General features: G+C 37.4%; 1 long non-coding RNA gene across 1 annotated transcript; it reads right to left on the reverse strand.

Moving 5' to 3' along the window:
- Positions 1-7790: 7790 nt before the first annotated feature.
- LOC130240122 (uncharacterized) lies at positions 7791-15643 on the reverse strand. The gene is made up of 2 exons (XR_008838732.1): positions 14908-15643; positions 7791-9390 (listed from the first exon to the last, which is right to left on the reverse strand). It is a non-coding gene; the product is annotated as an uncharacterized LOC130240122 (long non-coding RNA).
- Positions 15644-21420: the final 5777 nt, after the last annotated feature.

The following is a 21420-nucleotide window of genomic DNA, read 5'->3' on the forward strand; positions in this document are numbered from 1 at the left end:
TGGCTGACATGTTTTCTTTTTAAATTAAAAAGAAATCCATTGGTAAATAAGTAGTAATGAGTAATGTTGGTGAAGTTGAATTTTTAAAAACAATCCAGATTTTAATGTTACTTGATCCTTTTGAAATCATTCTAATATGGTGTTTTTGTGCACATCTAACCTTATTTTTGATTTTTGAAAACTACTGTAATATGTCAGGTCTTCAATAGAAATTTCTAAAGAACAGTATTTGAAATTAACCATATCTTAATGTTAGAAATATGTTTAATGTCTCTCCTGATCAGCTGAATTTGCCATAGCTGAATGAAAGCATAATTAACCTTTAAACCTTTGTATTTTAAGGCCAAGAAAGGACTCTGTTACCATTTATGTTAACTTTAAGATCACAAGCATCTTTATGTGTAAAGAATAAATGACAATCAATCTACTTGTTCATTCATTCCCCTGCTTCATTTTGGTTTCAATACTCTGTTCTAGGGCTGCCACTAATGACTATTTTTATATTGATTATTCGGTCAATTAATTTATTGATTATTCGACTATTCTAAACGGTTAATTTTAACAATTAGTATTTTTATATTAGTAATCAGTCATTTGAAAAATAGCCTCCATCTATTTTCAGATGCATTTTGGGATATAGCATAAACACTTAAGCAACGGTCACACTGGGCTTTGTGTGTGCGAAATTCTGTCGTACGGCGCTGCGAAAAAGGGCGGGATTAAACAAGATGTTTAGACATTAAAAAGCGAGCGATTTGCTCCATATTTTAAATTTCTGTCCATAGAGGTGCTATTTTGATCCTCGATTGGTCTCACGCAGTCAAATGATGCGATTTCGCAGGTCAGAGTTCACCAAGCTTGAACTTTGCACCACAGCGACATGCGAAACTTGACGCATGACCTTGCGTTTCCAGTCTGACACATTCGCATGCGTATGAATGGAAGTCTATGGGAGGAAAAGCCCAGTGTGACCGCAGCTTTATGTCTGACGCATTCGTGTGCGTATAAATGAAAGTCTATGAGGATAAAAGTGCAGTGTGACCACAGCTTTAGTTTTAAACAAGAACAAATTAAGAAACAAACAGATGAACAGAATAAACTAATAATAGGATAACAAGATGGGAGGGACTAGACAATAGACGAGAGCACATGGCACAAACAGACTAACATAAGCCATGTGCCCACATGAAATTGGATTAGAACATGCAGCCAACAGCCCCTTTCACACTCAGCAAAGTTGCATCAAAGTCACTTAACAACTCCAATTTTTGGTACATGCTCTAAGCTTAAGAATCTTAAGAATAGTTAAAGGCGAGGGGAAAAAAAACTTCACCAGTTGGTGAAAGTGAAGAAAAAACCTAGAGAGAAACCAGACTCAGTTGGGCACGACCATTTCAATTTCAGTCTCAGCGGCGGAGACTGGAAGCTGGACCTCAGCGAAGACTCGTCTGTCCCTGGAGCGTCTCATGCTCTTCACTCCTCCATGACCACCACAGCAGCTGCTCAGGATACGGCCTGGTCCAGGAATATGGAAACCTTGGGATGATCTCATCGCTGGTCTTGGATCGAGTCAGTGACTCTGCATAGTCTGAGGGCCTCGGGATGAGTATCTCCACTTGGAAATGGAGAATAAAGTGAATAATTAGCGTAGGTGCTGTTCATAGTGTATGCAAACAAGATGTAGAAACCTGTGTGGAGCACATTCATGTATCATATAGCTAAGTGATGCACTGAGTGTATGCTTTACTAAACAGATAGGTCTTTAATCTAGTTTTGAATTGGAAGAGTGTGTCTGAGCCTCAGACATCATCAGGAAGGCTATTCCAGAGTTTAGGAGGAGTATTAGGAGTTTAGGAGTCCAGAGTTCCGGAGCCATAAATGAGAAGGCTTGACCTCCTTTACTCGAATAGCTTTTCTGCATCTGAGATGGATAGCATACTTCGTAACTAAGCAATATTTCTCAGATGAAAGAAAGCAGTTTTTGTGACATGGGATATATGATTTTTTGAAAGTTAAGTTGCTGTCTATTATGACACCCAGATCTTTTATAGTAGAGCTAACGCTAACTTTGTATCCCTCTAATTGTAGATCGAATTGCGAGATCTGCTTTGTACAGGATTTTGGCCCAATAAGTAATAATTTTTTTTTGTCTGAGTTTAAGAGAAGAAAATTGTTGGTCATCCAGTCTTTAACATCTTTAATACACTCAGTTAGCTTAGACAGTTCAGACATCTCATCAGGTTTAGTTGAAATGTATAATTAAGTATCATCTGCATAGCAGTGAAAGATTTCACACTGCATACGGATGTTGTGCTAAACATGTTAAGAGTTTAGAAAACTTGTTAAATGTATTGAAAAAAGCTGTCATAGCAATTGTAAAAAAAACGTTATGCTGATATGATGTAATATGATCTGCTCTGTGCTGTTATGCCTAGAGCAGACTGATGTACAGCCAGATTTAATTCATCCCAACTGAAAGCATATTTGCATATCCTGTTCCCTATTTCTCTACATGTACCAGTCACAATTAACACCAGAGTAAAGACATTTTTGTTGCACACTATAACATATACCAGCATCTAATAAACTACCATTTTGATTTCAGGGGCTTGTCAATGTATACAATTCTTACATATAGGCTCTTTAAATCACAGGTGTCAAATTCTGTGTTAATTTATTGTTAAGTGCAGTATTAGGCCTGCAGATTGTAACTTACTATTTTAACAGACAATAAGAGAAAATATATAGAGTTGAAGTCCGAATTATTAGCCGACCTGATTTATTAGCCCCACTGTTTATTTTTTTCCCAATTTCTGTTTAACAGAAAATTTTACCAACACTTTTTAGTATCTAGTTTCTAATCACTCACTTATTTTATCTTTGCCATGATGACAGTAAATAATATTTTACTAGATATATTTCAAGACTTTTCTATACAGCTCAAAGTGACATTTAAAGGCTTAACTAGGATAATGAGGTTTACTAGGCAAGTTATTAAGTAATTAGGCAAGTTGTGGTATAACGATGGTTTGTTCTGTAGACTATCGAGAAAAAAAATTAGCTTAAAGAGGCTAATAATTTTTACCATAATTTTTATTTTTTTTTAATTCAAAACTGCTTTTATTCTAGTCGAAATAAAACAAATAAGACTTTCTCCAGAGGAAAAAATATTATCAGACATATTGTGAAAATGTCCTTGCTCTGTTGAACATAATTTAGGAAACATTTTAAAAGGAAAGAAAATTAAAGGGGGGCTATTAATTCTGACTTTAACTGTATATTCAGTTTGAGAATATAAAGCACTGCTGCTGCAAACATAATATATATGTATCTCCAAAACAAGCAAGACAGGCTTAGCACTAGTGACATAGACTATATGTGAGCTGTGGCTACTTTGCTTACCAGCTTAATACTAGTGAACTGGATTGTGTGAGTCTTGGCTACTGTTCCGACTGGATTAACACTGGTGAACTAGATAAAGTGAGCCTGGGCTACCTTGCCCACCAGCTTAGCATAAATCGCGCAATATGTGTTCTTGTTGCAAAATATCATGTAGCAGGCTGATACAAATTAATAAAACAGCAACCACATGAGGAGTATAAATATATTATGGTTATACCACTGCCATACGCTGCAAAAAATGACTTTCTTACTTAGATTTTTTGTCTTGTTTCTAGTACAAATATCTAAAAATTCTTAAATTAAGAAGAATTTTCTAGACAAGCAAAACATATTGTCTTTTTTTGAGAAACAATGTGCCATAATTAAGTGAGTTTTTCCTTAAAACAAGCAAAATAATCTGCCAATGGGGTAAGCAAAATAATCTTATGTCAAAAGGAAAAACAAGATTATTTTGCTTACCCCATTGGCAGATTATTTTGCTTGTTTTAAGGAAAAACTCATTTAATATTGGCATATCATTTCTAAAAACAAAACAAAATGTTTTGGTTGCCTAGAAAATGCTTCTTGATATAAGAATTTTTAGATATTTAGACTAGAAAGAAGATAAAAAATATAAGTAAGAAAATCATTTTTGCAGTGTATGCTGTACAGGGTTTGTACACATTTTCTACTATATGATATGACAGAAATTGAACAAAGTTTATAAAGTTGTTAAAGTAGGTAGTAAGTTTTTTAAAATATATTGGTCTTATTTGCAAAATGTATCTTTTTTATTTATTTTTCTTTATAAGCTTGTTCTTGTTGACAGTAGCTACAGACCTTCAAACTTCATGTGGCCTTGAGATTAGCTCAAGAACACTGTTTAGACCTTAATAGGCCTGGAATGATGTTCCATGGCTGAGCAGCAGCATTCAAGCCTTACATCACCAACTGTAAAGCAGACACTAAAGCAGAGTTGAAAGAGCTTTGTGAGTTTTGTGGTTGCCAGCAGAATGGTACTTGTCTGACTGCATTGTGCCAAATATGAAGTATGGTGGAGAAGGGATTATGGTGCTGCATTGTTTTTCAGGGGTTGCACTTGGCCCTTCAGTACCAGTGAAATGAACCCTTAATGCATCAGCATACAAATACATTTTGGACAATTTCATGCTCCCAACTTTGAAGGATCAGTTTAAGGATGGCCCCTTCCTATTTAAACATGACTGTGCACAAGTGCACTTTATAGATGTGGATGAGTGAATTTGAGTGTGGAAGAACCTGACTGGTCTGTCCTGAAAGCTTGACTCGTCTTCTTATACAACATTCGTGTCTGATCTCACAAATGTGCTTCTAGAAACACTCTCCTATATCTGGTGGAGTTCCTCAAATGGTTAAAGCTGTGGCAAAGGGTGTGCCAACTCCATAATAAATTCAATAGATTCAAATTGACATGTCATTAAAGGTCATATGCATGCAAAGGCCTAAAACATAGCATAGGGGCCCTCCAGAAATTCCCAAGCAGCAGAGTTTGTAGCCATTTTTAAGAAATGATTAAACAATTGACTCTCTAACTCTCTAGGTGTCAAACTCAATTCATGAAGGGCCACAGCCCTGCACAGTTTAGCCCTAATTAAACACACCTGATTAAATGTAAGGAGTCCCTCAGGGTCGTTTGAAACTTACAGGTACAGTAAGTGTGTTGAAACAGAGTTGGATGTAAACTCTGCACAGCTGAGGTCCTCCATACAAACACTTTCTTTTCAATTTCTTTACTTTCTTTTTCTGAACAATTTATTTATGTACAAAAATAATAAAACTTATCTACATCTACTTCAACAAACTAACTGGGACTTACATGCTCTTTGTTTGGTTTGCTGATTTGCATTTGTGGATAAAATGATCTGCTAAATGATTGAATATAAATATTTGCTGCCCCTAGCAATATCTGGCAACAATGAGCGAGGATGTAAATCAACAGCTGTGTATAGGTGGAGGTGGACTTTGATCTTTAGTTTTACATCTAAATCTAAAGTTTCAATCTTTGATTTACATTGTTTTTTATGATTTTTTAAATTTATAAACCAAGGCAATGCTGCAAATATACACACAGAGGTCACATGTTCAGATGTGTTATTTGCACTGAGAATGTCACATTTAACCCTGGTTACCCTCCGGGAGGGGAACTTCAATGCTATGTGGAAACTTCCACTATGGGGATTTCGTGAAAATCCAATCATCTGAAGGAGTATAAAAATGGGTTAATGAAATGCCAATGGGTTGGCAGCGTCAGCATGCACAGCTGGCGCTACTTACAATTAATCTTGGAATGTAAGCACCGCACATGCCAAGCTGAGGCATCCTTTTCGCCTCAAACCCTTTCACGAAGCTTCTGAGAGAGTCATATGAGGGTTATCACCGACTGTTACAACAAAAAGAGAGAGAGAGAGTGAGAAAGCGGGCTGCTTCTTCTGGTCCAAAGTGTGCGATATGCGGCGGCAGACAGATGAGCTGGGTTTCTCCCTTGCCTGCCGTTCTTTGGGTCCGGTCCTCCAGAGCGGTATGAATTGTTGCGAATTTGACAATAGATGGGTGTTATGTGGAGGATGTAAAGAAGGCAAGACCTTCGAGGCCTCTTGTCCCTTTCTTCCCAGAAGTGCACAGTAGGCTCACGCAGGTGCTTGGAGGGCACCTTTCTCTGCCCGATCTTCACCTCTGGCTAAACTTGACAGATATGTGTGAAGTTGACAAAGTTTGCTTTCCTAACTCACCCATATACCAGGCTGGCCAGTTCGGCGACACCATTGGTGAATCCACCCAGTAAGACCGCTCCCCCTCGCCGAACCATCCATATCCACTGCTCCTCACCGAGGGCGCAACCAGCGTTCCCCTCCCCAGGGTGCCGCTAAGTCCAGTAAATGGACCGCGAAGTGTACCCTGAGACAGGCCATCTAGAGAAGAGCGAACTTGCTCTTTCCTCGGTGGGGGGCCAGGCTCTTCATCCAACGCGTTTAAGAACGCCATCAAACCCTCAAAGAAAGCATTTTTCCCCTTCCCCGGATGTGACAGCCCGAACACTGCCAGTCTGGGACGCTCGCAGGCTCGGTGCGCTTCGCCAGTGGCTCGCGAGGTGTGGGAGGACTGCTTTCTCTCACATTTCCAGCCCCTCCTCCGGAGCCAGGGTGCGAGGTGACAGTGAGTCTCTCGCCTCCTGCTCTTCCGTGGGACCCCATCGCTCCCTGGATCAGCCTTCCCACTCCATGCTGCTCCACCACTGGTATGTCAGCAATCGTGCCGATGAAGCCATTAGCGAGGGCTCTACCTGCCTAGTTAGCATGGGCCAGCCCATCGCGGTGGCTTATTTGGCACGATCAGACTCGGCTATGCGATTCAATTTGCGATACGGCCTCCCAAGTTCACGGGCGTGTGTTTCCAGGGTCAACCCTGTGTCTGCCCCTGTCTTACGAGAGCAGATTGCTGTCCTCCAGGCGAAGGATGCAATCTAGCCGGTTCCTCCAGCTGAGATGGAGAGCGGGTTTTATAACCCGTTCTTATCCTAGTCTATGTATCCTAGATCTGCGCGCTTTGAACCGCTGTCTTCACAAGCTGCCATTATGAATGCTTCCATCTGCAGCAATAGACCTGAAGTGCGCGTACTTCATGTCTCCATACTTCCATGCCACCATCAGTTTCTGCGGTTTGTGTTTGAAGGTTGAGCCTTGCAGTACAAATCCTCCCCTTCGGGCTCTCTCTGTCTCCGCGGGTTTTCACCAAGCTTCCATGTAACATCAAAGGACTGAATCTCATCGACAACTTCAATCTCTTCCGGAACCAAAGACAACTGTTGACATCAGGCGGCCTTCATCCAAACAAGCTTGGTGCAAAAGTGCTAAAAGACATCTACTTCTCCCTCCATCATCCATCAGCTGTGTATGCCACTGAATTGAATGGCACACACACACCTAGCAAATGCCCGAATGACCACAGGACTTCAAATCAGCTCCTGAGTGGACTTGTGGCTGACGCATCCTACAAGGACAGCGATAACACCACGCAGCCACAACAACCACTGATAACGGACAAACTGCAGTCTTTGCCCTGCACACTGAGCTCAACACAGGCAGACTGTGATGCATCAGAACAGCATCAAGTCTCAGCACTCATGGATGATCTCCAGGAAAACAGCAAGGTAAACATATCTCAGCAGCCAGAAACCCCAGACCCACAGTCTCTCTCACCAGACCTGTTCTCATTGTCACCTTGCTCGGCTCTCTTGGATTTTTCAAAAAAGATGGAGGAACTGGTGTTTGCTGTCACTAAACTCTCACACTCCTTTGCTGCTAGCCCCCAGTTAGTGTTGTGGTTTCTGGCTTTTCTCTTACTGAATCAAGCTCAGACTGGGGTTATGAATATCAGAAGAATATACTTTATTGGAATATTTCCCAAAAAAGCAGAGACAGCCTGGAGCGGACCCATCTCTAGTCTCACTCCAGGACAAATCCAATGTCCCTTAAATTTGCTATCCCCTTTATCCTTGCTTCCTCCCACCTTTGTGTTTTCACAGCTGTTTACTGGTTCAACAGGCCTCTCCCAGCTCCTACTCTTTTACAACCCCTATTTAAAGACCCCTCTTCTTGTTGGCCCTTATAATTTACAGATCTAATATAATCATCACCGTTTTTCCACATACAGTTCACATTTGGTAATCATGACTAGTATCTATGTTTCAAACATCTAAACTGGACTCTTCTCTCCCTTACAGTATGTGTCTTTTTAAATATACATGACAGTTTCAACATCTGTTATATACATTTCATGCCTTTCCGACACAGATGGTTCTCAGTGCATCCCCAAGTCCTCTCTCATGCTCTTTTATGACCCCTTTGCCTTAACCTATCACCTGTTTTCAAAGATATATAATGGCAGATTCGTAGGGCCCTCCACTCACCCAGTTAAATGTGTCTTCATATAGGTTTAGTAAATAAAAATCTTCTTCATTTCCCTCCTCTGTGGCTTATTAAAGCCACACCTTAATTGTCTTTACCCATAGTGCAACTTCATAAGTCAGCCCTAAGTTCTACTACCTAATGACAAATATATGTCACTGTATTATTACAAATGACCAGATCATGGAATCGCACTTTGGAATAAAACCAAGCCAAACATCTGCATCCGATCTTGACAAGAACACAGTAAAAGACTTGATTCTATTTTGCTGTTACTGTATATAAAAGGAGGTAGTGTTTTAAGCATGAGCGTGCATCAGGTTATACATATGCTTGTGGGGGTCACAGTTATTTCAAAGAATCAAAGAATAACCATACATAATCATAATACATGTTCACTACACACTATTCTACTCCACCAACAACACACATGATAAGTACAATAAGTTGATCTTCAGCCCAGATACTTTGCGCATCGTAGAGAGCCGCCATTTTGGGGTAGAGGTTGTCTAGCACTTACACCCAAGGCATGGATCCTCTTCATCATCCTCTTCTTTATCTAAACTATCAAAATATTTAGCACTCTGCTTTCTTAATCACAGTCTGATTTACCTTATGCGATTGAATTGTTTGTTTCTTTCTTTCATTCTGGCCTGAAAAGATGTTGATAGAGACTTTATGTTGAGAGTCTGCAGCCTGAAGTTGTGGTGATTATCATCGCTTGAACTTGTGGCACCTTCTGTATTTCTTAATCAGGCATATTATCAGAATCACTCTTTTAACTTTTCTGATAAACTCCTCCTGCCACACTTTGCACTTCATTGAGCTTCAGGATTTTCTGGTTCCTCTGTTTCCCATTAGCTTTCTATTCCTGTAATTTTTCTCCTTTGGCGCCCTTTTGCAGTGGTTCAGATGGTACCCAGTTGATGGCATCCCCTTTGGCAACCTTGTCATAAGGTCCTTTTCTCCTGACTTCACTCCACTTTCTCCAGAGCACCTCAGATATACTCGATCATCGGAATAATCTCCTGCTTCTGCTACTCTCTGGTTTCCTGTACAGATATCGCTTTGCACATGGCAATTAGTTTCTTCATAAAAGACCAAACTTCTTCTTTCCAATGCATTAGAATTGTTCTCCAAACATTCCACGAGTTTAGGTTATATGCAAGGTTAAATGCAAGATTACATGCAAGGTTATGTGCAAGATTACATGCAAGGGTCGACCCAATAGCACTTCATGCAGCGTTAGATGCCTGTTTTTGTCAGTTTTCATGCAATCACTCATCAACGCAAGAGGTAATACATCAATCCAATTAAGTTAATTATTTTCACATATTTTGTTAAGCTCTGGCCTTGATGGATCATCTTCAGCTCTTTCAGCCATTTCTTACAGTTGTGTATGATAATTGCTCAATTTTCTTGATTTCCAATACTCGTTTACCTCATTATCAATTAATTTATTTATCTATTTATTCACTGAATCACATATCCACCTATTTATCTACTTAATTATCTTTAATTTATTTAATTTAATTAACCTTAATTACTCTTAATTACTTTATAAATGAACACATTATTTGAACTTATTTCTGTGGGGATTCCAAATATGGGACTTTGTGTGTCTTAAATGTAATAACTATTCCTCCCCTACTTTGCTTCTGGAATCACCTTCACTCATCTACCACACCTGTGGTTTTCCAAAAGCTTGTATCTCTTGCCCTAAAAAAGTTTATCATAACGCAACACAACATCCACAATCAAGTTATTGAATAACCCTCTTATGTATATTGCTGTTCCTTTACTCACCTTCTACTCTGCACAAAAGTCACATGTGTATAACAATTCACTAATCACTATAATAAAATAAGGAGACCACTATCTTTGCTGCTTAATTTTCCTTACCACTTCACCCTTGATACAAACCATATACATTTTTAATGCCAATATTTAGAAATGCTGTTGACTCAACAATCTGTACTTCGTATGTATTACAAAAATCTTATCTTTCTTTTTTCACTCTGATGCTACATATATTGTTCATAGAGACTAGTTTGTTGTTTAACTTGTACTGTCATCTAATTGAGGTTGTGACTCTATGCTAAAACTACTATATTAGAACTACTTTATTATTTCCTTTAATGAAAATACAATTTCTTTTTTATTATCTTACCTGACATTATTGCATCTGGATTTCTTGTTAAAGGCATGCCTAATTTTTTCAGTCCTTTCTATTTTGTAATTTCTCAACTCTTTTTATTGTATAATCTTATATCTAGTCAGCACTAAACCAGTCATCTCTAAAAAGTCATCATGTTCCATTATTTGTAGCAATAGTGTTTTTTATTTTAGTCTTTTAACTTAGCTTAAGCTATATGGACATGCAGATAACTAAATTCTACATATGTTATTACAATATCAATTCTCAACCGCTTTAAATCCTTTTAGGCATTCTAATGTATGTATATTGCTTATCTGCCTGTACTGTACTGTCTACCCTCCTCTAGTAATTACCTGAACAGAAATCAATTAATTTAACATATTTGTCATCAGGAATAACATATTTCAGTATGTTAGGAACCTCTGCTGAAAAATCCTCTATCACTGATTGCGCTTAAATCATAAACTACACAAAATTTACTTTTTTTGTCTGTTTTGACTAATGCCATAATCAAAAATTAAATTTAAATCAAATTCAAATAAAATCCATTCATGTTTTTATAACAGTTTCAGCATCTAGTGTTTCTCTGGGCAAACCTGCATCAGGTTTAATTTTAATCCTCACTATGCTGGCTAATTTTTTCTACCTCTACGTCCTGAACTGATAATCATTATTTACCCTAAATAATTTTCTTTCTGAGATATTTCTTAATTTGCATCTTATATTGATTTGTGTTATCAGCTCCTAATTCCTTCCCGCTCTCACATCATGCTGCTTGTGCATACATTTTTGTTGTAATTGTTACAAGTTAAAATTACCTATTTCTTTATAGGTTCTTCTCTATCTGTTCTGGTTTTCATCTTTAGTCCTTAATCCTTTTTGCTTTGAATAATTTCTTCACATATGATTATTTGTGAAACAAAATCTGTTTTCTTAAACAATTTTCTCTTTCAATTATTCTTTTAGTACATTTAGAATTGTCACTTTTTTACCAATATTGTACCCAACCTGTTCATTTCATTTTTTTTGGTTCTAATCTCTTCTTTAAGTATAAAACACTTTTCTCTGTCTTAATCTCTTACATAATTTTTCTCTCAAATCTTGGTTTAGATTACTCAAAATAGGATTATGCTAAGATATTTCCTTAATTTTTACTTAAATATTTAATTCCATCAAAATTTCTAATCCAAATTATTTCTTCAGCTATCAAAAGCTGTCTTTTTTTTTTAGTCACCACCATGCATTGTACTTTATCCTTCTATGTTCAAGGATCTCTATGATTAAACTTATGAAAATTAACCAAATTATTTAACATTCAACATAATTTATAATTTCAACATTACACATTTAAATTTTCAGCGTATATTTTCATATAACACTTTTCTTCAATGTACACGATATTTCTCTATCAAATTGGCAGGAGTCTGATTTGAGACAAGAATGGGTAGGTACACTTTTGCTCTTAATTTTCCTTCTGAGTGGTCACATTATACTCAATTTGGACTATAGTTCGACTGCTTTGAGATGGACTGCCAGACTCTCCCTCCTCGCACCCTGAGAAGACAGCTGGTTAATAGATTGACTCTGGAGTCTTTTCTGTGGTGTCCAGACTCAACACATTTTTCCTTATCAGGGCACAGTGTTTCTCCCCTCTCTCTTAGTATTGGCTTCTTTTCTTTTATTTAGCTGATGTAAAGTTCTGGTGGTGCACTTTTTCTTGTTTTGATCAGTTCATTATTCTCTTGTTTGACTCTTTTTAGTGTCTCTGAACATCAGTAGCCTTTTCAGTCCTCAGTAAATCCTGGGCGTGCAGTGCCTGCCTCACTGCTTTCACAAATGTCCACAGCCAACAGTTTGTCCATTGTGTTTCTCAACCACCTTTCCTATTTGCCAGTGCACTCAGAGATGTCTGGTAGGTACAAGACTACAGTCCACCAAAGTCCATCCCTATATCCTCTTAATTAATATATGGAATTTAGCCCATGACTTAATAAAAGTCTTTTTCCTCTTTCCCATATTTTCTCCATCAAATGAAGACTTCTTCCATCTATTATCTTCTCTTTGTTATCAGCTTATTTTTCCTCCAGTAATTATTATCATATGTAAATATGATATAATTTTCTATTTATTTAGTGTTATTCTAATTAATTTCTTTAGCTTCAGATTGTGCATTTTTGCTTATCTATACTAGTGTTTCTTTAGATTTTTTAATTTCCCTAACATTTTCCATACTCAGTTTCTATTTTCCCTATGCCTGCATCAAATGTTCTTTCCTTTTGCCATTTGTCATTTTTTATATTTTATATTCTCTGCCACATATTTGAATATTTTATTTCTCATTTCCTGTTTTAATTAAACAGTACTACATGGTGGCCTAATATCTGGTATAAATGTTCAAAATCATTACTGCTATAGCTTAGGGTTCATAGTATTAATTTAACCCACATGTTTGCTTACTAGAACCATTTTTCATTTTTGAAATACAATGCTTAATTATCAGTATAGCTCCTTACTGCATAAACTTTTAAAAAATAACTTTTTAACTCACTCCATCTTGTTCTTTAACATTTACCCAGGTTCTATGATTTTCATCTGAATCACTGTGCTTTACTACAAATAGATGATGGCTCAGATAACATGTAGCTGACTTTGATAAAAATGCCATTTTTTTTTTTATTTTTTATGTACCTACATTTGAAACATTTTCTACATTTTTAAACATCTCATTTTTCTCTTTATTAAACAGTGTTTGGACTTATTTTTTTCTATTTCTATTCTATTCTATTTTTTTCCTTTCCCTAATTTGCATTTTTAGCTCTTAGGTTTACTTATACATTTTAACCTTTTTAAATTTATTTTATTTTACACACGTTATCCTTAAATCTTCAGTTTTCCTTTCTCATTTTTATCTTTGTCAAATAACTAACTTATGTAATATTTATTCATACTTGCTTAGTAAATCTATTTATTTATTAATCTATTATTTTACTTCATACTCTCTTTATCTCCATATATTTATAAACTATGGCTTCATAAGTTAATTAGTATAGCTTTTAATAAATTTATTTTAGTTCCATTTTCTATAATATAACACAATTAATTATATCTTACTCTATTATTGGTATTTCCCTATTTCAACTATCTTGCTGTAGCACTTTGTAATATGTCTCTTCATTTAATAACTTATATTATACCCATTATGATTATGTTAAAGTCTATCTGTTTATTTTATATAATAGTTTGATATTCTCTTTTACTGTTCACACATGGACACCATAAATCTCTCTCTTACCCCCATCCTGGGGCAGACTGTCTTCCACCTGTTGCTATGTCAGGAATTTCAGTCCACTCTGCTTCAGTGCACTCATTGTTCTTTTTTTAACATAAACACAACTTAAAACACAAAGATCATTTCAGAAAAATGTTTAACTAGTATATTCTTCTGCCTTTTCAGTCTGTGTATTTTGAATGCAATATGTTCCATCAGTTTTGGTTTAGGAGACTCCTCCTTTATATCATAATCTCTTCCCTGATCTGCATCAATTACTATTCTTATTGCTCTTTAAATCACACCACACATTTGCAGCCCTCCTTTTATATTATAATCTACTATAATCATTATTTTAACCTTCTCTTTATTGAAAACATACTGTTAAACACATTCACACTTTTACTCTTATTATTTTTCTCTTCTCATTCACTCCTCTCTCCACTCAATGTAACATGAGCTGCATCCCCCTATCCTCGTTCCAGACAAGGAGGAGGAAGGGAGCCTTCTCTGCACACCAATATGGACTATTTTGCCTCAACCTGAAGCAAATACACAAACACATACATTTAAATTAATACACTACACTACACTCCTCTTGAGTGACCTGCCCGAGCAGCCTTCATGTTTTTTACCTAAAACTGAAGCGGTAACCACAGGATTTTCACTACACTCCTCTTGAGTGACCTGTCCGAGCAGCCTCTAACCTTAGAGCGGTAACCACAGGATTTTTGCCTACCCATGCAGCCCTCTGCTTCACCTTTAACAGAGCGGTATCGTAGGACTTTGCGCGCATCTCTCTACTTAAACTTAATCTGCTTTAATCTCTTAACTGTCACCGCACATTAAAGACTGTCTCTTAAAATTATAAATGCTCTGTGCATATCGTACATCATTAATAATTTCCCAAATATGGGTAACAGTTACTAGTTAATGTTTATCCTATCTGTCAAGGCCCTCTTAGGAAAACACAGATCATTGGCATGCAAATTACTCTTTTTCTTATGTTATTCAAAACCCCTTATTTCTTTTAATATCTTTTTATGTTTACTTTTACTTTTAGTTCTTTAAAGCTGGAGAAACAGTTCAAGTGTCTTTACCGTTACAAGCAGGTCCTGGCAGAAAAAACACAAACTAATAAGCATAAAATCGCTTACCATTTTTTATTGTGGCCACATATTTGTGTTTTCTCTCCAGTCCAGCATGTACAGCAACACCAGTCCTGCTCCTTTCCAGCCCACCCAGGGACGCCATTTGTTGTGGTTTCTGGCTTTTATCTTACTGAATCAAGCTCAGACTGGGGTTATGAATATCAGAAGAATATACTTTATTGGAATATTTCCCAAAAAATCAGAGACAGCCTGGAGCAGACCCATCTCTAGTCTCACTCCAGGACAAATCCAATGTCCCTCAAATTTGCTATCCCCTTTATCCTTGCTTCCTCCCACCTTTGTGTTTTCACAGCTGTTTACTGGTTCAACAGGCCTCTCCCAGCTCCTACTCTTTTACGACCCCTATTTAAAGACCCCTCTTCTTGTTGGCCCTTATAATTTACAGATCTAATATAATCATCACCGTTTTTCCACATACAGTTCACATTTGGTAATCATGACTAGTATCTATGTTTCAAACATCTAAACTGGACTCTTCTCTCCCATACAGTATGTGTCTTTTTAAATATACATGACAGTTTCAACATGTGTTATATACATTTCATGCCTTTCCGACACAGATGGTTCTCAGTGCATCCCCAAGTCCTCTCTCATGCTCTTTTATGACCCCTTTGCCTTAACCTATCACCTGTTTTCAAAGATATATAATGGCAGATTCGTAGGGCCCTCCACTCACCCAGTTAAATGTGTCTTCATATAGGTTTAGTAAATAAAAATCTTCTTCATTTGCAACCAAAAATCAGCAAGCCTTACACCCATCTCTGAGCCCACCTCGCCCTACACCTAGGAGAGGCCTCAGGTCTTTGCGACAGCGCCAGGTCTCAAAAAACACCTCATCTTTAGCTGGTAAACTTAAAAACTGCCATTGATGTGTCTCGGGTGCCTGCTTAGATAACAGTGTCTTTATCAGATGTTTACAGAACAAGCAGGAACCCAGTGTGCCTGTAGCTTTCTCTACACAGATATGTGTCTTATTACATGACAGAAAACCAAAGACTTTTTCAGGCTGTATAGCAAATCATTCAAATCTGGTGTCTATTAAATGTAAATCTGAGACTACTGTAGGGAAACAGTTAAAACTATTAAGTTAGCACTTTTAAACATCAGATCACTTAACAATAAGTCACTTTTAGTCAATGATTTTATCAACACAAATTGCCTTGATTTTAAGCTTTTAAATTAAACTTGGCTAGATGACATTTGATTTTAAAGAGCTGTTATCAATAGTAACCTCTGAATTTGACTATTTTACCATTGCTGGGGATTTTAATATTCACATTGATAATCCAGAAATCAACGCTGCAAAAGAACTGATCACTGTTTTGAACACTTTTGATCTGACTCAGCATGTTCAAGGACCCACACACAATCGTGCACACACTCTTATTCTACTTATAACTAAGGTTTTACACATTTCATCGACTTGTTGTTAATCGGTTGTCAATCTGATCATTTCTGTATTTTCTTTGATATATTGATCACTCCAGCTATTAAAGACAGATCTGTTTCTGTCAGAAAGAGATGCATAAATGAGAACACTACTGAGCAGTTTATGAAGGCCATATCGCAAGCACCAAGTATATATGCAGACTCTGTTGATTCTCTCCTTGATTTGTTTAACTCTAAAGTTAAGAATGTCATAGATTACATTGCTCCTGTTAAAGTCAAGAAGATGACTAGCAGACAGAGAGCCCCTTGGAGAAATGCAACAGCCTCTGCCAATCCATTGATAAAATTAACAATTAGATGTGCCAAAACTTTCTTCAGTTAAACAAAGAGAAAACTTAAGTCATTGCGTTTGGAACAGAGATGAGGTTCTCAAGGTGAATGCGTACCTTGGCTCTAACGGTCAAAAAACAAAAAATAAGGTCAAGAATCTTGGTGTGACTCTGGAGTCAGATCTGAGTTTCAATAGTCATGTCAAAGCAGTCAGTAAACATCATACTATCATCTCAAAAACATTGCAAGAATTAGATGCTTTGTTTCCAGTGAGGACGTAGAGAATCGTTTTCATGCTTTTATCAGCAGCAGGGTTGGTTACTGTAACAGCCTCCTCACTGGCCTTCCCAAAAAGACAGTCAGACAGTTGCAGCTCATCCAGAATGCTGCAGCCAGGATTCTGACCAGAACCAGAAAATCAGAGCACATCACACCTGTCCTCAGGTCTTTACACTGGCTCCCAATTACATTCAGAATAGGTTTTAAAGTATTATTACTTGTCTATAAATCACTAAATGACCTAGGAGCTCAATACAGTACAGATATGCTCACAATAGATTACTCAGATCTTTAGGATCAAATAAACTAGAAATTCCAAGAGTTCAGTCAAAGCAGAGTGAATCGGCTTTCAGCTACTACGCCCCTCGCTGCTGGAATCAGCTTCCAGAAATGATCAGATGTGCTCCAACATTAGGCACATTCAAATCAAGACTGAAAACACATCTGTTTAGCTGTGCCTTTACTGAATGAGCACTGTGCTACGTCCGACAGTTCGCACTATTATGTCTTTCTTTTCTTTTTTATTCTTTTATAACCTACTTTAACACATTTTAATCTGTTTTTAATCATTTTATTGTTTGTTTTTTTATTTTCTTATACTTGTCTTTTTTATTCTTGTTTATGTAAAGCACTTTGAATTGCTGTGTATGAAATGTGCTATATAAATAAACTTGCCTTGCCTTGCCTTGCCTTGCCTTGCCTTGCTTTGCTTTGCCTTGCCTTGCCTTGCCTTGCCTTGCAGAGGTTCCTCCAAGGCCTTCAGCATCTGACTCAGCAGAGGAGTCCCGTTATGTTGTTGGCATGCCCGCTGGTCAGCCCTCGTTCTGGGTATGGGTGCCTGCTATGTGCGATCCCCGCTGGCGATTCCATAGGCTCACTCAGCCACGATGTAGTCCCCCTCCTAGGTGGGCTCGTGTTTTCCCTCCCCGCTAACCATCTTTTACATATGAATACTCCCCCTTGTCAGGGCTAGTCCATATGTTCTTGCCACCAGGTCTCCCCACTTGGGCAGCAGGTGGCCTCCGCAGCATCCTCCCTATTGGGACTGCACACTTTCCCATCGTACTGTCATATTAAAATTCCTAGAAATTAACTAGCTGCAATACGACTCCCGAAAAATATATCTAAATATGCTAAAATTCTGTAGAAGTCAGATAAGTAAGGGCCAGGGAACACGTTGGAAGACCTCTCTGCTTGGCATAACCTCTTATCGGCAGCAAGGTAAGGTTCAATCATTGTGGCGTTTTCCATAGATTTCCCCATAGTGGAACTTAGCATTGAAGTTCTCCTCCCGAAGGGGAACTCTCCGGTTACTAAGGTAATCGGGTGGGGGGGATGGAAATGCTATGTTCCTTCACCACAATGATTGCCCCTTGACTGTTGGGCATGAAAGGCTCTTCAGCTAGAAAAGGATGCCTCAGCTTTGCACGTGCGGCGCCTATATTCCAAGATTAATTTTAAGTAGCGCCAGCTGTGCATGCTGACGCTGCCAACTCATTGGCATTTCAATGGCCTGTTTATATATCAGATGATTGGATTCTGATGAAATCCTAATAGTGGAAGTTTCCACATAGCATTTCTGTTCCCCCCTCGGGGAAAGAGGGTTACCTTAGTAACCGGAGCATTTTCTAGTGCTTCTAGGATATAGGATAGTGGGAATCTGATAATGTCACAAGTTATTTATTCTCCTGTTCTGGATTTAAGATCTTTGAGAAATATATGTGAATTATAACAGTAAATATCATTGCTATATCACTGTTCAGAGAGGAAGGATGAATGTTCATCATTATGTCAGTAAACAGGCAGTCTGCACTCCCACAAACCACAGGCACTCTTGTAAGCAATTCATAAGCCATTTTCCGAATGCACATAGAATTTTTAGGTAATGCAAATTTGCCTTTATTTTATTTGTTAATTAAAATTATTTCATGAAGTACACTAAAATAAAGGTGAAATTAACTGTAATTAGTACTATTAAGTTTAAACTTTTAAAACATGAAAAATTATCTAACAGAAAATGGTTATTTCTTTATCTAACTTCTAACAATTACACAAAATAAAATCTGATTATATTTTCTCCTAAAATATTAAAGAAATGTCTATACCATTAATTATTATTATTATTATTAATATTATTATTTTTTTTATTAATGCAGATATAGTGTTATAGTATATAGATGATAGATATAGTATATCATCTGTTTCAGATTAACTCAATACTGGTATGTTTTTATGTTTGTTTTACAGGTGAGCTATAATTCTCTTCTTGAAGCAGTGGAAAGGATTTAGTTCCCTGTTTAATTTTTCTGTTTTATTTAGAGTGTGCTGACATGCTCACAAGTCAATGACATATGGACTTAAAATAAAAATATATGCATATTTTTGGAAATCTGGAAAATATTTGAAACTTACCAGCATATGCTATATTATTTTCAGTCTTTCAGGTGACTTGACTGCTATTCTGCTTTGCTCTCTAATAAATTGCAAATGTACAGCAAGCACAGAGATAGCATATGATAAGTATACTCTCATTGTACCTGTGTTCATGGTCATTCCGTGCGCACATAACTGAGCAAACAGGATAAGAAATTGAAATATGAGCAAGTATGTTTTGTGACAACCAACATGACCTTTATTTTTCAAAGCACAAGCACATACAAACAATGTCTGAACTAAGCTCTATATATAAACTGAAAAGTCTGGTTTTGCCATCATTAAAGCATATACAAACCATGTCTAAACTAACTGCTATATAGAAGCGGTTTTATGATTATAATGGAGCACATGGAGAGACACTATAAACACGTGCTTCAGGATGATGTATAACGTGAGACACGTGCAATGGTGCATGCACAGTATGCTTGGTGTAAGCAAGACAAAGTACATAGGAGCAGAAAAACCTGATGTTTCTGTTACAGTTTCAGGGCATGGTTCTCATTGTTCAGTAAATTACTGAGGAGAGGAAGGAAATCTTTACCATATTTATAGAGAAGTGACCACATCATTGACATTCTCCACATTTACTGTAATATGTTTGTTAATACAAATGTTCTGGCCACTGGATGATTGTTCAGTCATTATTTCATTGTCAGGTGTATCATGTGACTGTTTAAAGAAGATAACTTATCAATTTAGGGCTAGTAAAGGAAAATTGGTTAAATAATGAAGTGATTTGAAACAGGTGACGTCAACAGATTTTGTACAGAGATTCTAATTATTATTTGGTACAAAAGCAGCATCCAGGAAAGGTCTAGTCCTCACCAGTTTGCCAACAAATATGTGAGAAATTATTGAAATGTTTAAAAACAATGTTCTTCAAGGAAAACTTGGAGGACATTTGGATATTTCACCTTCAACCTTGCATAACACAATTAGCATAAGAACAAAGGTGCAAAGCTGAACAACCAGGATCTCCGATCCATCAAGCAGCACTGCATCAAAAATCATCATTCTTCTAAAATCGATATCACCACATGGTTTTAGGACTACTTTGGCAAACCTTAGTCAATTACCACAATACATAGTAAATCCACAAATGCCAGTTATAACTGTACTATGCCAAAAAGAAGCCCTATGTTAACAGTGTCCAGAAGCACCATCGACTTCTCTTGTCTCTGAGGCATCTGGGATGGACCATAACACAGTGGAAACGTATACTGTGGTCAGCTAAATCAGTATTTTTTTGGGGGGGAGGAATGGATGCTGTGTGCGATGGACCAACGAAGAAAAGGATCATTATCAGCAACAAATCCAAAAGCCAGGGTCTATCATGGTATGGGGTTGCGTCAGTACCTTTGGCAAATGCACTTCAGTTATAGTACATAGAGATTTTGGAGCACAATATGCTCCTGCCTGTTTGAGGGACGCCCATGCATATTTCAACAAGACAATGCAAAAGAATTACAACAAAATTGAAAATTCTGTCAATGCCACAGCCTACCTGACTATTGTTGCTGACCATGTCTATCCCTTTATGACTATAGTGTACCCATCTTCTGATGGCTACTTCCAGCAGGATAACACACCAGGTCATAAAGCGTATATCATCTCAGACTGGTTCTTCTTAAACAAGACAAAGAGTTCACTGTACTCAAATGGTCTCCACAGTCACCAGACCTCAATCCAATAGAGCACCTTTGGGGTGTGGTGGAACTGAAGATTCGCATCATTGATGTGCAGCCGACAAATGCTATCATGTCAATACGGACCAAAATCTCTAAGGGATATTTCCAGTACCTTGTTAAATCTATGCCACAAAGGCTTAAGGCAATCCGACCTGTTACTAGTAAGGTGTAACTAATAAAGTGGCTGGTGAGTGTACATTCATAAACAGTTCCTGAAATGATAAAAAAAGTAGGTCAGTGCATGAATTCATCTTTTGGGAACCAATTGGATTAGGATTACTGTTCACCATAATCACCGTCTGCACAGTTTTCAGATGGCAATATTTTCATATGCCAATGTTTTCATATGATGATTATGAGATTGAGATCAAGTTTA

Source organism: Danio aesculapii, chromosome 13 (assembly GCF_903798145.1).
Source record: "Danio aesculapii chromosome 13, fDanAes4.1, whole genome shotgun sequence".
Lineage (NCBI taxonomy): Eukaryota > Metazoa > Chordata > Actinopteri > Cypriniformes > Danionidae > Danio > Danio aesculapii.